General features: G+C 35.6%; 1 protein-coding gene and 1 non-coding gene across 8 annotated transcripts in view; both read right to left on the bottom strand.

The window, feature by feature from the left end:
* Positions 1 to 15531, bottom strand: part of COP1 (COP1 E3 ubiquitin ligase) — a 278313-nt gene that overhangs the window by 32060 nt on the left and 230722 nt on the right. The window lies entirely within an intron of this gene.
* Positions 6268 to 6408, bottom strand: LOC115863155 (small Cajal body-specific RNA 3). The gene has a single exon (XR_004043410.1). It is a non-coding gene; the product is annotated as a small Cajal body-specific RNA 3 (non-coding RNA).

Raw genomic sequence — 15531 nt, 5'->3', positions numbered from 1 at the left:
CAAGTGGGATTTATCCCAGGGACACAAGGATGGCTCAATATCTGCAAATCAATTTGCACAACACATGAACAAACTGAAGAATAAAAATCATATGATCATCTCCATAAATGCAGAGAAAGCTTTTGACGAAATTCAACATCCATTTACCATAAAAACTCTCAACAAAGTGGGTACAGAGGGAACATATCTCAACATAATAAAGGCCATATAAGACAAACCTACACCCAACATCTTACTCAACGGTGAAAAACTGAAAGCATTTCCTCTAAGATAAGGAACAAGACAAGGATGTGCACTTTTGCCGCTTTAATCCAACATGGTATTGGAAGTCCTAGCCATGGCAATCAGAGAAGAAAAGGAAATAAGAGGAATTCAAATTGGAAAAGAAGAAGTAAAACTGTCACTGTTTGCAGATGACATGATACTATACACAGAAATCCTAAAGACGTTACCAGAAAACTACTAGGGCTCATCAATGCATTTGGTAAAGTTGCAGGATACAAAATTAATATATAGACATCTGTTGTGTTTCTAACTATAAATAAAAAACTATCACGAGACTGAACCAGGAAGAAATAGAAAATATAAACAGACCAATCACAAGCACTGAAATTGAGACTGTGATTAAAAATTTTCCAACAAACAAAAGCCCAGGGCAAGACGGCTTCACAGGCGAATTCTATCAAACATTTAGAGAAGGGCTAACACCTATCTTTCTCAAACTCTTCCAAAATATAGCAGAGAGAGGAACACTTCCAAACTTGTTCTACGAGGCCACCATCACCCTGATACCAAAACCAGACAAAGATATCATAAAAAAAGAAAACTATAGGCCAATATCACTGATGAACATAGATGTAAAAATCCTCAACAAAATACTAGCAAACAGAATCTAACAGCACATTAAAAGGATCATACACCATGATCAAGTGGGGTTTACCCCAGGAATGCAAGGATTCTTCAACATATGCAAATCAATGTGATAAATCATATAAACAAATTGAAGGAGAAAAACCATATGATCGTTTCAATAAATGCAGAAAAAGCTTTCGACAAATTCAACACCCATTTATGATAAAAACCCTCCACAAAGTAGGCATAGAGAGAACTTACCTCAACATAATAAAGGCTATATATGACAAACCTACAGCCAACATCGTCCTCAATGGTGAAATACTGAAACCATTTCCACTAAGATCAGGAACAAGACAAGGTTGTCCACTCTCACTACTATTATTCAACATAGTTTTGGAAGTTTTAGCCACAGCAATCAGAGAAGAAAAGGAAATAAAAGGAATCCAAATCAGAAAAGAAGAAGTAAAACTGTTACTGTTTGCAGATCACACGATACTATACATAGAGAATCCTAAAGCGGCTACCAGAAAACTACTTGAGCTTATCAATGAATCTGGTAAAGAAGCAGGATACAAAATTAATGCACAGAAATCTCTGGCATTCCTATACACTAATGATGAAAAATCAGAAAGTGAAATTAAGAAAACACTCCCATTTACCACTGCAACAAAAAGAATAAAATACCTAGGAATAAACGTACCTAAGGAGGCAAAAGACCTGTATGCAGAAAATTATAAGACACTGATGAAAGAAATTAAAGATGATACAAACAGATGGAGAGATATACCATGTTCTTGGATTGGAAGAATCAATATTGTGAAAATGACTATACTACCTAAAGCAATCTACAGATTCAATGCAATCCCTATCAAACTACCAGTGGCATATTTCACAGAACTAGAACAAAAAATTTCACAATTTGTATGGAACCACAAAAGACCCCAAATAGCCAAAGCAGTCTTGAGAAAGAAAAACGGAGCTGGAGGAATCAGGCTCTCTGACTTCAGACTATACTACAAAGCTACAGTAATCAAGACAATATGGTACTGGCACAAAAACAGAAAGATAGATCAATGGAACAGGATAGAAAGACCAGAGATAAACCCACGCACATATGGTCACCTAATTTATGACAAATGAGACAAGGATATACAATGGAGAAAAGACAGCCTCTTCAATAAGTGGTGCTGGGAAAACTGGACAGCTACATGTAAAAGAATGAAATTAGAACACTTCTAACATCTTACACAAAAATAAACTCAAAATTGATTAAAGACCTAAATATAAGTCCAGAGACTATAAAACTCTTAGAGGAAAATATACACAGAACACTCTATGACATAAATCACAGCAAGATCCTTTTTGATGCACCTCCTAGAGAAATGAAAATAAAAACAAAAATAAACAAATGGGACCTAATGAAACTTAAAAGCTTTTGCATAGCAAAGGAAACCATAAACAAGATGAAAAGACAACCCTCAGAATGGGAGAAAATATTTGCAAATGAAGCAACTGACAGAGGATTAATCTCCAAAATTTACAAGCAGCTCCTGCAACTCAATATCAAAAAAACAAACAACCCAATCCAAAAATGGGCAGAAGATCTAAATAGACATTCTCCAAAGAAGATATACAGATTGCCAACAAACACATGAAAGAATGCTCAATATCACTAATCATTAGAGAAATGCAAATCAAAACTACAAAGAAGTATCACCTCACACCAGTCAGAATGGCCATCATCAAAAAATCTACAAACAATAAATGTTGGAGAGGGTGTGGAGAAAAGGGAACCCTCTTACACTGTTGGTGGGAATGTAAATTGATATAGTCACTATGGACAACAGTATGAAGGTTCCTTAAAAAACTACAAATAGAACTACCATACAACCCAGCAATCCCACTACTGGGCATACACCTTGAGAAAACCATAATTTAGAAAGAGTCATGTTCTACAATGTTCACTGAAGCACTATTTACAATAGCCAGAACATGGAAGCAACCTAAGTGTCCAACAACAGATGAATGGATAAGCAAGATTTGGCACATATATACAATGGAATATTACTCAGCCATAAAAGGAAACAAAATTGAGTTATTTGTAGTGAGGTGGATGGACCCAGAGTGTGTCATACAGAGTGAAGTAAGTCAGAAAGAGAAAAACATATACCATATGCTAACACATATATATGCAGTCTGAACAAAAAAAAAAGGTTCTGAAGAACCTAGGGGCAGGACAGGAATAAAGTCGCAGAGGTATAGAATGGACTTGAGGACACAGGGAGGGGGAAGGGTAAGCTGGGACAAAGTGAGAGAGTGGCATGGACATATATATACTACCAAATGTAAAGTAGATAGCTAGTTGAAGTAGCCGCATAGCACAGGGAGATCAGCTCAGTGTTTGTGACCACCTAGAGAGGTGCGATAGGGAGAGTGGGAGGGAGATGCAAGAGGCAGGAGATATGGTGATATATGTATATGTACAGCTGATTCACTCTGCTATAAAGCAGAAACTAACACACCATTGTAAAGCAATTATACTCCAATAAAGATGTTAAAAAAAAAACCTATCAGAACGAGAAATTAAGAAAACAATTCCATTTACAATCGCATCAAAAAGAATAAAATACTTGGGAATAAATCTAACTAAGGAGGTTTAAAAAACAAAAAAACCTGTATTTGGAAAACTATAAGACACTGATAAGAGAAACTGAAGATGACACAAACAAATGGAAAAATATACATGCTCATGGATTAGAAGAATATTGTTAAAATGGCCATACTAACCCAAGGCAATCTACAGATTCAATGCAATTCCTATCAAAATAGCAATGGCATTTTTCACTTAACTAGAACAAAAACTTCTAAAATTTGTAAGGAAACACAAAAGACTCCAAAGCAGTCTTGAGAACGAAGAAAAAAAGCTAGAGGTATCATGCTCCCTGATTTCAAACTATGGTAGAAAGTTACACTAATTAAAACAGTATGGTCCTGGCATAAAAAAAGATATAGATCAATGTAACAGAATAGAGAGCCCAGAAATAAACCCACACTTATATGGTAACTTATTCTATCACAAAAGAGGGAAGAATATACAATGGGGAAAAGAAAGCCTCTGCAGTAAACAGTGTTGAAAACACTGGACAACTAAGTGCAAAAAAATGAAACTGGACACCTTTCTCACACCATACACTCAAAATGGATTAAAGACTTAAATGTAAGAGCTAAATCCATAAAACTTGTGGAAGAAAACATAGGCAGTATGCTCTTTGACTTCAGTCTTAGCAATATTTTTTTGGATATGTCTCCTCAGATGAGGGAAAGAAAAGCAAAAGTAAACAAATGGAACTATACCAAACTAAAAAGCTTTTGCATAGTGAAGGAAACTAGCAACAAAACAAAGTGGCAGCCTACTTGAATGGGAGAAGATGTTTGCAAATTATATATCTGATATGGGTTAATATCCAAAATATACAAAGAACTAAAACAACTCAACATTGAAAAATAACAATCTGGTTAAAAAATGAGCAGTACAACTGAACTTACATTTTTCCAAAGACGACATAAAAATGACAAACAGACACATAAAAAGATATAATCACTAGTCATCAGGAAAATGCAAATAAAACCCACAGTGACATATCACCTCACACCTGTCAGAACAGCTATTATTAAAAAGAGAACAAATAATTGTTGGCAAGGATGTGGAGAAAAGGGAACCCTCCTGCGTCATTGATGGGAATGTAAACTGGTCTAGCCACTATGGAAAACAGTATAGAAAACAGTTCCTCAAAAATATTAACAATTTAACTACCATACGATCCAGCAATTCCACTTCTAAGTATTTTCCTACAGGACACAAAAACACTAATTTGAAAAGATATATGCACCCCCATGTTCACTGCAGCATTATTTACAATAGCAAAGATATGGAAGCAACCAAAGTGCCCATCAATAGATGAATGAATAAAGATGTGGCATGCGCGCGCACGCGCACACACACACACACACACACACACACACACAATGGGATACTACTCAGCCATAAAAAAGAATGAAATCTTGTCATTTGCGACAACATACACGGATCTAGAGAGTATTATGCTAAATAAAATAGGTCAGAGAAAGACAAATACTGTATGATTTCCCTCATATGTGAAATGTAAAAAAACAAAATAAAGGAACAAACATAACAAAACAGAAACAGATTAACAAGTACAGAGAACAAACTGGTGGTTGCCAGCGTGGAGGGGGGTTGGAGGATGAGTGAAACAGGTAAGGGAGACTAAGAGGTACAGACTTCCAGTTATAAAATAAATGAATCATGGGATTGTTAATATTCAGCACAGGAATATAATCAATAATATAATAACTTTGTATGTGACAGATGTTAACTAGACTTATCATGGTGATCATTTTGTAATGTATGAAAATATCAAATCACTATGTTGAACACCTGAAACCAATGTAATACTGTAAGTCAATTATACTTCAATAAAAAACAAATTTAACAACAGGCATAGGCACCAAGCTATCATAAAAAATCATACAGCTATACCATTACATATCTGATTGTCCCTGTTTTTAGTATACCCTTGGCCATAAAAGTGCAGAGCAAAAATAACATAAGTGAGTAAAAAATCATGAAATGGTTTATTAAAATGAAGAACAGAGTAGAATAAGGACTTCTAAAGAGCCTAGAAAAATAAGACTACTTACTCAACAATGGTCTAATGCAATAACCGGTCAGAATAAGAAATTTGGGATTTCAGAACCACCAACAAGGATTCTCACACAATTAGTTATAAATAAACCCAGCAATGGCTTACATACCCTGGTGCTGTATATCACACCTCAGTGCATTAGAAATGCCACGGCAGCTCCTTCCCCTGTTTCCGTACCCTTCCCCACAACTTACTGCGGAACACACACGATGAAAAACTAAGATATCAAATTTAGTACTAGGTTAATACTTAGTAGCAAGCTTTTCCCCGGAAACAGTCATTCCTGAAATTTGGTTATAGACTTATAAGATTACATAAACTGTATTTTGGAAAAATCACTTTCTTAATGACAAATCAATTCTTAATGATTCATGGAAGCTAACTTTAAATACTTTCGTATCTAAAATATTGACTGACCTTTTCTGATAACCCTGGATTAGTTAAGCCAATGTGGTCCCTCAGAAAAATAATATTTCTGTGTTCATTCTACTTCCTGGTTATAGTTTCCTTAATCAAACAAAAAAAATAATATCTAGTTTTTAGAAACGATAATATACCTCAAAAACTAGTTAAGATGGATGCAGAAGTAACCACACCTGGTAGTCTGTTAATAATGTAGTACACTTAATCAGTAGAGATAGTAAACAAAATGGCAAGGAAAGCAGTACTTGGAGTGTTGGTTTTAAAGGCTGTATGGAGGGGAACGATCAGACTTAGCCAGCTGTCCTAAGCCAGACAGAGACCTCCATGTTAATGTAGGATCACTGCAATTTGTAGACAAAAGGCATTTTTTCATTTGTCCACATGGTTGGTTCCTGCAGGTTCCATTTTTGCTGTGCTTCATTATTAAGAAGGCCTTTGTTATCCAGTCTTTTCTATACCAACCTCCTGTCTGCATCAAATCCTCATTTTAAATACACTTTAATGCATTCAAATAAACTACAGGAAAAACAAAAACAAACCCCCCCCAAAAACATCATGATTCAGAGAATAGAAAGATTAAAAAGGTACACTTAGCATACAAACTCAAAATGATCATTATTCAGGAAGAAAAGGTTGTAAAAACCATGTACAAGAGAAAGAGGATTGAAATACACAAAAATATCACATCATTTTCACGACCCTTCCTTCGTTCCAAATCTTTCCTAAGTCTTCTCCCTTCTCACCAAGCAGCCTAATCAACTTAATTTTCCTTGCAATGCCAGACAACTTCCCTCACGTATCAACACCTCTTGACCTTGGAAGCGCTCCTGAATAAAGCTTGAGAACGAGGTGCTTGCAATGGCATATCTGACAGGGAAAAATGACTCTTTATTGCTGATTAATATAAAGGAGGGCCTCTGAGCATGGAACTATGCATTTCTAAGGGCGCTATTTGCAAAATTCTTCTAGAGTACTCTGGCAAAGCTGTTCCAAGAATTCTCTACTCTTTTAGGAATACCATGTAATGCAGTAGAAACAGCAATTAATTTAAGACAAGGAGAACTGGACCTGCATTTTGGTTCTGCCATAGTACTGTCCAACCCTCTTAGAAATTCAATTTCTTCAACTATAAAACAGATAATCTTAAGTACTGCATAGAATTTTTATGAGACTCAAAGAAAACACAGTAACGTACCTAACCAAAAAAGATCTGGCATATTTTAGGCACCAAACAAATAAGTGGCAGTTTTTCTTATTAAGACGTTGTAACCTAAATTTCTTTACAATTAAAGGGCAGTTTTCTCAAGTATGACTGTACTACTGTATTATTTTCATCACCAGATTTATGATCTTATAAAATTGATTAAAAACCTAATGTAGACTCTCCAGATTAAGACTTAAATTTTATCTTAACTGTAACTCTTTCCTAGAAAATGAAGTAGCTTTTCTTATGGCAGTTGCTAGTGTTGACATTTTTTGCTCTCAAAGTAGAAGCAAGAAATATAACTAAGGCAACACTAATGACATACAACCTTAGAACCAAATACACTTGAATGACAGCTGGTACAGGGCATTCTATAAGTGCATGAGTACCTGTGAGAAACCAGAAACCAAGGAAATGAAATGCTTAAGAGAGGACTAGAAAAGTAGGGGTTGGGTTGGGACAGGACGAGAGGATTTAGATAAATGGAAGAGAGAGGACAAGGCAATATAGACATATAAGGAACAACGATGAGCACAAGTTCAAAGGTAAAAATAGGAATAGGATGGGACAGTGAAGAAACTTTTCTAATGGATGTTTTGTGCTTTAAAAAAAACAACAAACAGAAATAAGGTTGGACAAGTAGCATTATTCTAGATTCTTGAAAATCTTGAACACAGGCAACAGTTTAGATATGATGCCTAAGATCAAATACACAAGGAAAAAGGAATCATTAAAGAAGCAGATAGAGGAGTAACAATTAAAAATCATGTATAAGATTATACTTATTTTAAAGGTTGACCTCTTAATTAATTACTACTAAATTTAATTCTGAGCTAACCTTTGAATCAGTTCTTCTATTATACTTTTTTCTATAATTGGAATTGGATTTTTTAAAGGATCATATTTAATAATGAGGGCAAAATATAATTTTTTTTTTTACTAGACAAAGGTATCTGAAGTGAAAAAGTTAAAATAATTGACAAGTTCACGTAATATATTTATCAAATTTTCCCCTAATTTTTAACGAGGGCCAAATATACAAGTTGGAGTTACATGCAAATATTGAGTTTGAAAGAAACTTTTCTGGATCAATCAAAGGCAATAGTAATAAGCAATGTTTCACTCTATCTGAATTCCTCTGAAAAATGATTAAGGACATAAAGGGATTAGAAGTAATCTATGGGAGTGGGGGTAAAAGAAGAAACAGGAATGGGGAGACGAAGTGCATAAGTGAATGAAAAGAGACAAATATAGGAGATATTTGAAAAAAAGTATTGTTGTTTGATGAATAATTAGAAAAAAAGATAGGTTGATAAAATCTAATTTGTTAAATTCAACAAATATTTACAAAGCAAATACAATAAGGGGGAAAAAACTCAAAAACTGATATCTTACAGCACTTTACTACACATGAATTCCATGAGTAGTGTGTTAAAAATGGAGGTTCTGGAGCTTCTGGCTTGGAGGTACATGGAAGTGATGAGAAGATGGCTTGCGCAGAGAGGGCACAGAAGCCCCATGCCTTATACCCCCACCAATACCTTTCCCTATGCATCTTTTCCACTTGGCTGTTCCTGAGTTGTATCCTTTATCATACATTGATAAACATTTGGTCAAATTAGGCTGATTAAACGTAAGGATGTGCGGCCTTTTGGGAGATAGATCTTTGACTTAAAGCTCTGATGAGCTTTAAGATCCTGATTTTCCACAAGCACCAGAAGAATGTTCTAGCCTTTATTTCTGCCACTGAGGAGATCAACAAGAACCCCAGTCTACTACCGAATGCTTCCCTTACAGTCGGTCTTTAGAGCTTCCAAAGTGATCAACTTCCAAAGGAACCTTGGAAAGCCTCCTTATGTGGCTCTTGGAAGGGTTTGAGATAGTACCTAATTACTCCTGTGAAATGAAGAACAGGTCTGTGGTGGTCACTGTTAGAAACACTTTAAAAGCATTTTTTTCCCCCTTCCCAGATGAAAACACTATTGGATCTCTATAAATTTCCACAAGGCTGATTATGTAGGGAATGGAAATCTGCTTCTTTCATGTAATTCTAGGCTTTTTAATAAAATGAAAGAGAATTATGCATCCCATAAAAAAAAACAACAACAAAAAATGGAGCTTCCTGGGTCTCTCCCTCAAACTCTGGCTTAGTAAGTTTGGGGTTTAGAAATTTGCATTTTTAATACATAACTCAGGTAATTAGTAATTCTGAAGTAGATGATCAGTAGACCATACTTTGAAAAACACTAGTATAGATAATGGAAACTCTCTATAAATGCTGAACTCAAAGAAAGGAGAAATCTGCATCTTTCTACTTTTGGTCAGGGGGCTGGTGAGAGGGAAGTAGAGAGAAAAGATTTACTTGTTTGTCTGTTTGTTTGTTTTAATTTACTGAGTGCCTATTTACCAGATCCCATGCAAGGCCAACATAATACCAAGATAAATAGGACAAGACTTCTTAACCTATGAAAGCTTTTGAGTTCAACGAGAATGATTATACATGTAAAGGTTATTCGTAATACTTTTACAAACCTATATAAATTTATTTGGTTAAAAGATATTATATTCAGTACTGGTATTTGAATTACACAAGTGGCTCACAGAAATTGAGAAGTAAAGTTAACTTCCCAAATGGAAATCTATGAGAATTTAAAAGAAATAAAATGGAATGGGAAACAATATTGGGTTGTTACCTATACTAGTGTAGTTTACATACACTAGTAATTGTCTTATTCTTCTCTTTCCTTTCAGTCTCCTATTCCCATATTTTAAACTAGTCCATGAAAGTGTAAAGTACATGAAATCAGCACAACTTCACAGAATACAGTTTTGAACTCTTTGCCTACTTTTTCAAGTGACATTATACCCCCAAAGGGTTCAAGTAAATCTGAGGTAAAGAGTTTTTTGAATAATGAAAATTATTCAAAAAATGTTGACCTTTACTGTATGCAGAGCCACAAGTTCTTGAACATTACACATTTAAAGATATTTACTGTTTATGAAGTGATGGGTAAAAAAAGATAAGAGCTGTTTTTATAGGGTAACTCTGTAAGATTTAGAGATAAGGAAAAATACAATGGACTTCCTTATGAATCAGGAGCTCCCTGTCACCAAAAGTGTTCAAAAAGTTTGAAGGGTACTCCATTAGGAATATGATATAAATCATTTCAACGATGGGCAAAAGGTACAGCTAGATCAATCAAATGGCAGTCATCCGCTCAAAGAACGCGCCACTACTTTTGTGGCTACAAAACCCAGCACTGTACCTTAAAGGGCTTTCAGTCTAATGACATTACAATATGTAACAAACAGAGGTGCAGGAAAGGGTAACTAGGCACAGTGAGCAGCAAAGTCAAAGGCACAAAGGTTAAAATTCAAAAAAACAAACAAAAACTCCATCAGGGGTGTTTGAGGATCTTTAAGCAGTTCAGTGTTGCTGAGGTATAAAATAATGCCTATGCAAGTGGTAGGTGACCATACTGGAGAGGTAGGTGGCGGGCCTGATGAAGGAGGGTGTTGTTAGATGTCACATCAAGAAGCTTAGATTTTATTCTGTAAGCACTGGGACTCCACTGAAGGAGTTTAAGCAGCGCAGGGTAAATGAGCCTGGGACTACTGAGAAGTAACTGCAGGGAATGATGAAAGCCTGAATTAGTGGTGTCAGAGTAGCAGGGGTAGAAATGGATGATGGATTCAAGATATGTTAAAAAGAAAATGGGATCGCATTTGTGCTTAGATCACATACCAAAACTTAAGATTCCAGTTTTTAATGGTTAAAACTTTGTACTTGAATAAATTTGATTTTGAATTTATAAAATGCCAAAGAATAGGACTGTGCTTAATAAAATTAAAAAAAATCAATCCAACATTTCCTGTGATAGTAAATCATAGCAATAGCCTATATTATTGGAATTTCTACAGCAATTCATAAGTAGAATGCCAAATTGGCATGAATGTGTGTCTTCACACCTGTCAGCTGCATAAAATAAATCTGGCAAATTTTTATAGAAACACCCAATATTTGAGATTAAATAATCAAAAAGTTCCTAATGGTTAAGATCAGATCACATCACAATTTCTGGATAGCCTAAATATTTTCCTCACACTTTTAAAATTCTTGCCTCTGGCTAAATGTATATTGAGACTTTCATTAGAAAACTAATTTCAAATAGATGATTCCATTGCCACTACCAATTCAGATACTGGATTGCCTTTTGTAATTGAGATTACTTTTGTCACTAGATTGAATGATTACATGTGATATGGGGGGGTGGTGGTTACGGATGGATATATACTGTAAATCATATTTTGAAAAAGTAATCATCTCTAAAATGTTACAAGAAATAAAACATCTATTTACTCTTAACATAGTTCTGAAATATGCTGACAATAACACAGTTTTGAAATATGCTGACAATACACAAGTTTAAGGAGCAAGAACAGAAGTCTATGATAACTGATTATTAAAAACTCCTTATATTTATTTATATCTGTAGACGTAATTCGAGTCTTAAAAACTAGAAAGCTGAGCTTAGAGATGGAGAAACCTGGAAAGAGTACTGCTCCTGTGCTTACAACAAGAGCTAGACAACCTCAAATTAATGACATTTCTTGAAACTACTAGAGAACTGCGTCACAGTCACAATAAGCGAAAATGAGAAGAAACTGGCAGCTGCAGGGAGAGACAATACCAGAGTATTTGCTTACCTGGCACAGAAATAGTTGGATAAGCCAGTAGGGAGATTAATGTTTAAGAAAACGCTACAGGGTAGCTAGCATGAGCACGTGAGGCCCCTGCTGCTGTAAACAGTGTGTGTGCATGGGGCGGGGGCGCAGGTGGTAGAATACTCTTCAAACTTTTCCTCCATGAACCCCACCAGGGAAGGCTGGAGAGAATCCTGAGAAACCTCATGTGGTGTTGGCTGGAGGAAGGGACTAGCGACCCTCTCCAAAACCACCCTGGTGCACATCTACTATGTCTCTACCATGTCCTACTTGTTTTGAGAGGAACGAAAATGGAACTTTATGTACTTAAACAGAAAAAAGAATCTTACTGAAAAATATGTGTGTTAACTGGTCATGCAAAATGTACAGTTACTGTATTTTCTTAACCATTGACCTACTAAGTTTCCCAAGGAAGGATCTTTTGTTTCAAGATTATTACATCAAAAAACTCACATGATAATGCAAAGCAGTTAGCAAGGCAATTATGCACAGAACAATAAATGATTTTCCATTTACAAAAACAGCGAGTATATAAAAAAGCCAATATATATAAATAGCTCAACATCCTGTTTTGTTACTTTTTACCTATATAATAACACAAGCATTTCATTTCACATTCTTTTTTTTATATACCCTATAAACACTCACAGAATCTATCACCAGGCATACTGAATCAACAGACTGTAAGACAGGACACAAATGATAGATTCAGTCCTTTTATTTCAAATTCAGATATTTCACTATAAACGATTCTTCCTACAAAGCTCCTGTTAAAACATGCTTTATATTTTTTCAAAGTTATATTGATAACCCTTGGCATAACCCTATAAAATATACCTTTAAAGATAGCTAATTGAGGTTGAAACTTATTTTCACAAACACATTTAATATCTTAGATGGGAAAAAAAGATATTTTTATGGTCTTATTTACCTGCTCTTGCTTTTTATTTGTGAGATTATGCAGATTATTAGCAATTTTTATGGAGTTACTTTTTAACTATGTATTAGAACTCTTCTGTTCTATACGTAACATTATGTACCGTGCATAAACGTAATGTCATGTGAGTTAAAATGCTTGTTCACAGCCAAAAAGCTCATTTGAGTTTTACAACAGGCAATAAATCTGGTGTTACCTACTTTTATACAAGATGAGGAAACAAATAAACAGAGGCAAAGTGATAAGGTTTCTCTCTCTCTCATAAAATAATAGATAACACAAATCTAGATTGGAAGAGGTAGAGGAAAAGAATAAAAGAATTAAAATAAAGAGCTTCTATACAATTATTCTGTGACTTTTTCTTTGTTTAAGTCTGTCAAGATATATAAAAATTAATGTAAACTTCATACTAAGTGAATTAAGTCAGAGAAAGACAAATATCATATGATATCACTTATATGTGGAATCTAAAAAAATGATACTGAGATAGGAGGTAGATGGGGCCCTGGGCTGGACAGCTGGAGTTTGTCGAGCGGAGTAAATTGGAGCTTTGTTTTCCCTGACACTCCAAAGACAAAGTTAGGCCCCGAGCTGAACTCTGCTAGAGTAAAGAGATAAGACGACCACATCTATTACCTCCCCAACTGCACACGCACAGAAAAGCTCCTCAGGGGTCAAAAAGGGAGGGGCACGACCCCATAATAAATGTTGTCAAATCTCCCACAGGCCTCTGCACTGAAATCCATCTTGGCAAAAAGATGTGCATGCATGTTGGAGAGATTTCTAGGGCAGGTCAGGTGTGAAAAAAGAAACAAGATAACTGGCCAAAGGTAAACAAAGACCTGGAAGAACTGCCCTATATAAATGATTTAACCCCCTCTTTACTGCGCTCCTCATTAGGGAGGACACCCACACCCTTTCTCTCTGGGTGTGTATTTCTGCCTTGCTTCTATCTTAAATAAATAAACTGTTTCTCTGTGTGCTCTCCCGCATGTTATGCTGTATCTCTAATAATAAACTTTGTACCTGTTTTTGCAGTTTTTGCCTCTTTGAGGAATTCAGTTTTCAAATGGGCAAGAGCCGGGGGAACTTTGCTTCCAGCCTCTAGCCCCTGGTGATCTAGCGGCTAGGATTCCTGGTTTTTTCAGCCAGGCTACCCAGGTACAATTTCTGGGCAGGGAACTAAGACCCTGCTTCAAGACCACTTGCTGCTGTCTCTTCGAGATCAATACAGATAAACATTCACAAAACATAAATAGACTCACAGAGAACAAATCTGTGGTTACCAAATGGGAAGGGAGGGGAGGGTAAATTGGGAATTTGAATTTAACAGAGACACACTACAAACTAGTATATATAAAATAGATAAACAACAAGAACCTACTGCATAGTACAGGGAACTATAGTCAATATCTTGTAATAATCTATAATGGAAAAGAATCTGAAAAGGAATAAATATATATATATGTATATACACACACACATATACATATATATGTGTAACAATCACTTTGCTATATACCTGAAACACTGCAAATCAACTATATTTCAATACAACTTTTTAAAAAAATAATGTAAACTTCAAAGTGAGGGCAGAAAAAATATTTATAATTTTTAATAACTGGTATTGCTAGTACAATTTAATTCACAGCCCTATCAAGACAACTTGCCAGACTACATTTTTTCAGCACTGTTTTTTTTTTTTTTTTTTTTTGCGATACGCGGGCCTCTCACTGTTGTGGCCTCTCCTGTTGCGGAGCACAGGCTCCGGACGCGCAGGCTCAGCGGCCATGGCTCACGGGCCCAGCCGCTCCGCGGCATGTGGGATCTTCCCGGACCGGGGCACGAACCTGTGTCCCCTGCATCGGCAGGCAGACTCTCAACCACTGCGCACCAGGGAAGCTCAGCACTGATGTTTAATTACTAATGTTTTGATCCCTTTTTGGAACCCAATAAAAGGAATAAACTCTCTTTTTAGAAAAATAATTACATGGACATGACAAACTTTTTCATACGCTTTTAGTGGGACCTGAAGATCCTTGTGGGGTGGGTTCCATGAATCCAAAGTTAAGAGTTTTGTACTAGAGGAACTGAAAAGCCCCAAAGGACCATAAACAGTAATCAAATGTGGTAACTGCTAATCTGATATACACATTTGATTTAATAAGGAGCTTTAAGAAAAAAGCTCAGTCCTGGAAAACTAGTCAATTGTATCAACTAACTCAGCACTAGTCTGAAGTGTCAGAATTACCACTCATTCTATCCCTTTTAGTATTTCAATATTAACAGAGCAGTGAGAAGGGTGCTAACTCATGAAAATATTTAAAGACTATTAGTTATATGTACAAAACGTGAACACTTCTGCATCTGTGCTTTCATTTTACACATAGGTTAAGTTGTACAATCAAAACTTCAGAGCAACGTTAGAAAGGAAAACAACATCAATCTATGATTTTTCCATTTCATAATAATCCTTTAAGATACTAAGTGATTAGAACAGAAACTCTTCATTAGAGGAACATGACAGAAGCAGAGGTTATTAAGGTGCAATATAAACTAAAATATAACACTTTCTATTAATCTGTGGCAGTAAGAGTCTATCAGAACATTCACTGATATTTTTTGCCAATTAATGCAAAAAATAATGCAGTAATTACAGTAAC

This window comes from Globicephala melas, chromosome 1 (genome assembly GCF_963455315.2).
Source record: "Globicephala melas chromosome 1, mGloMel1.2, whole genome shotgun sequence".
NCBI lineage: Eukaryota > Metazoa > Chordata > Mammalia > Artiodactyla > Delphinidae > Globicephala > Globicephala melas.
Note: the sequence above shows the minus strand (reverse complement) of the source record. Positions and strands in the feature narration are given on the sequence as shown.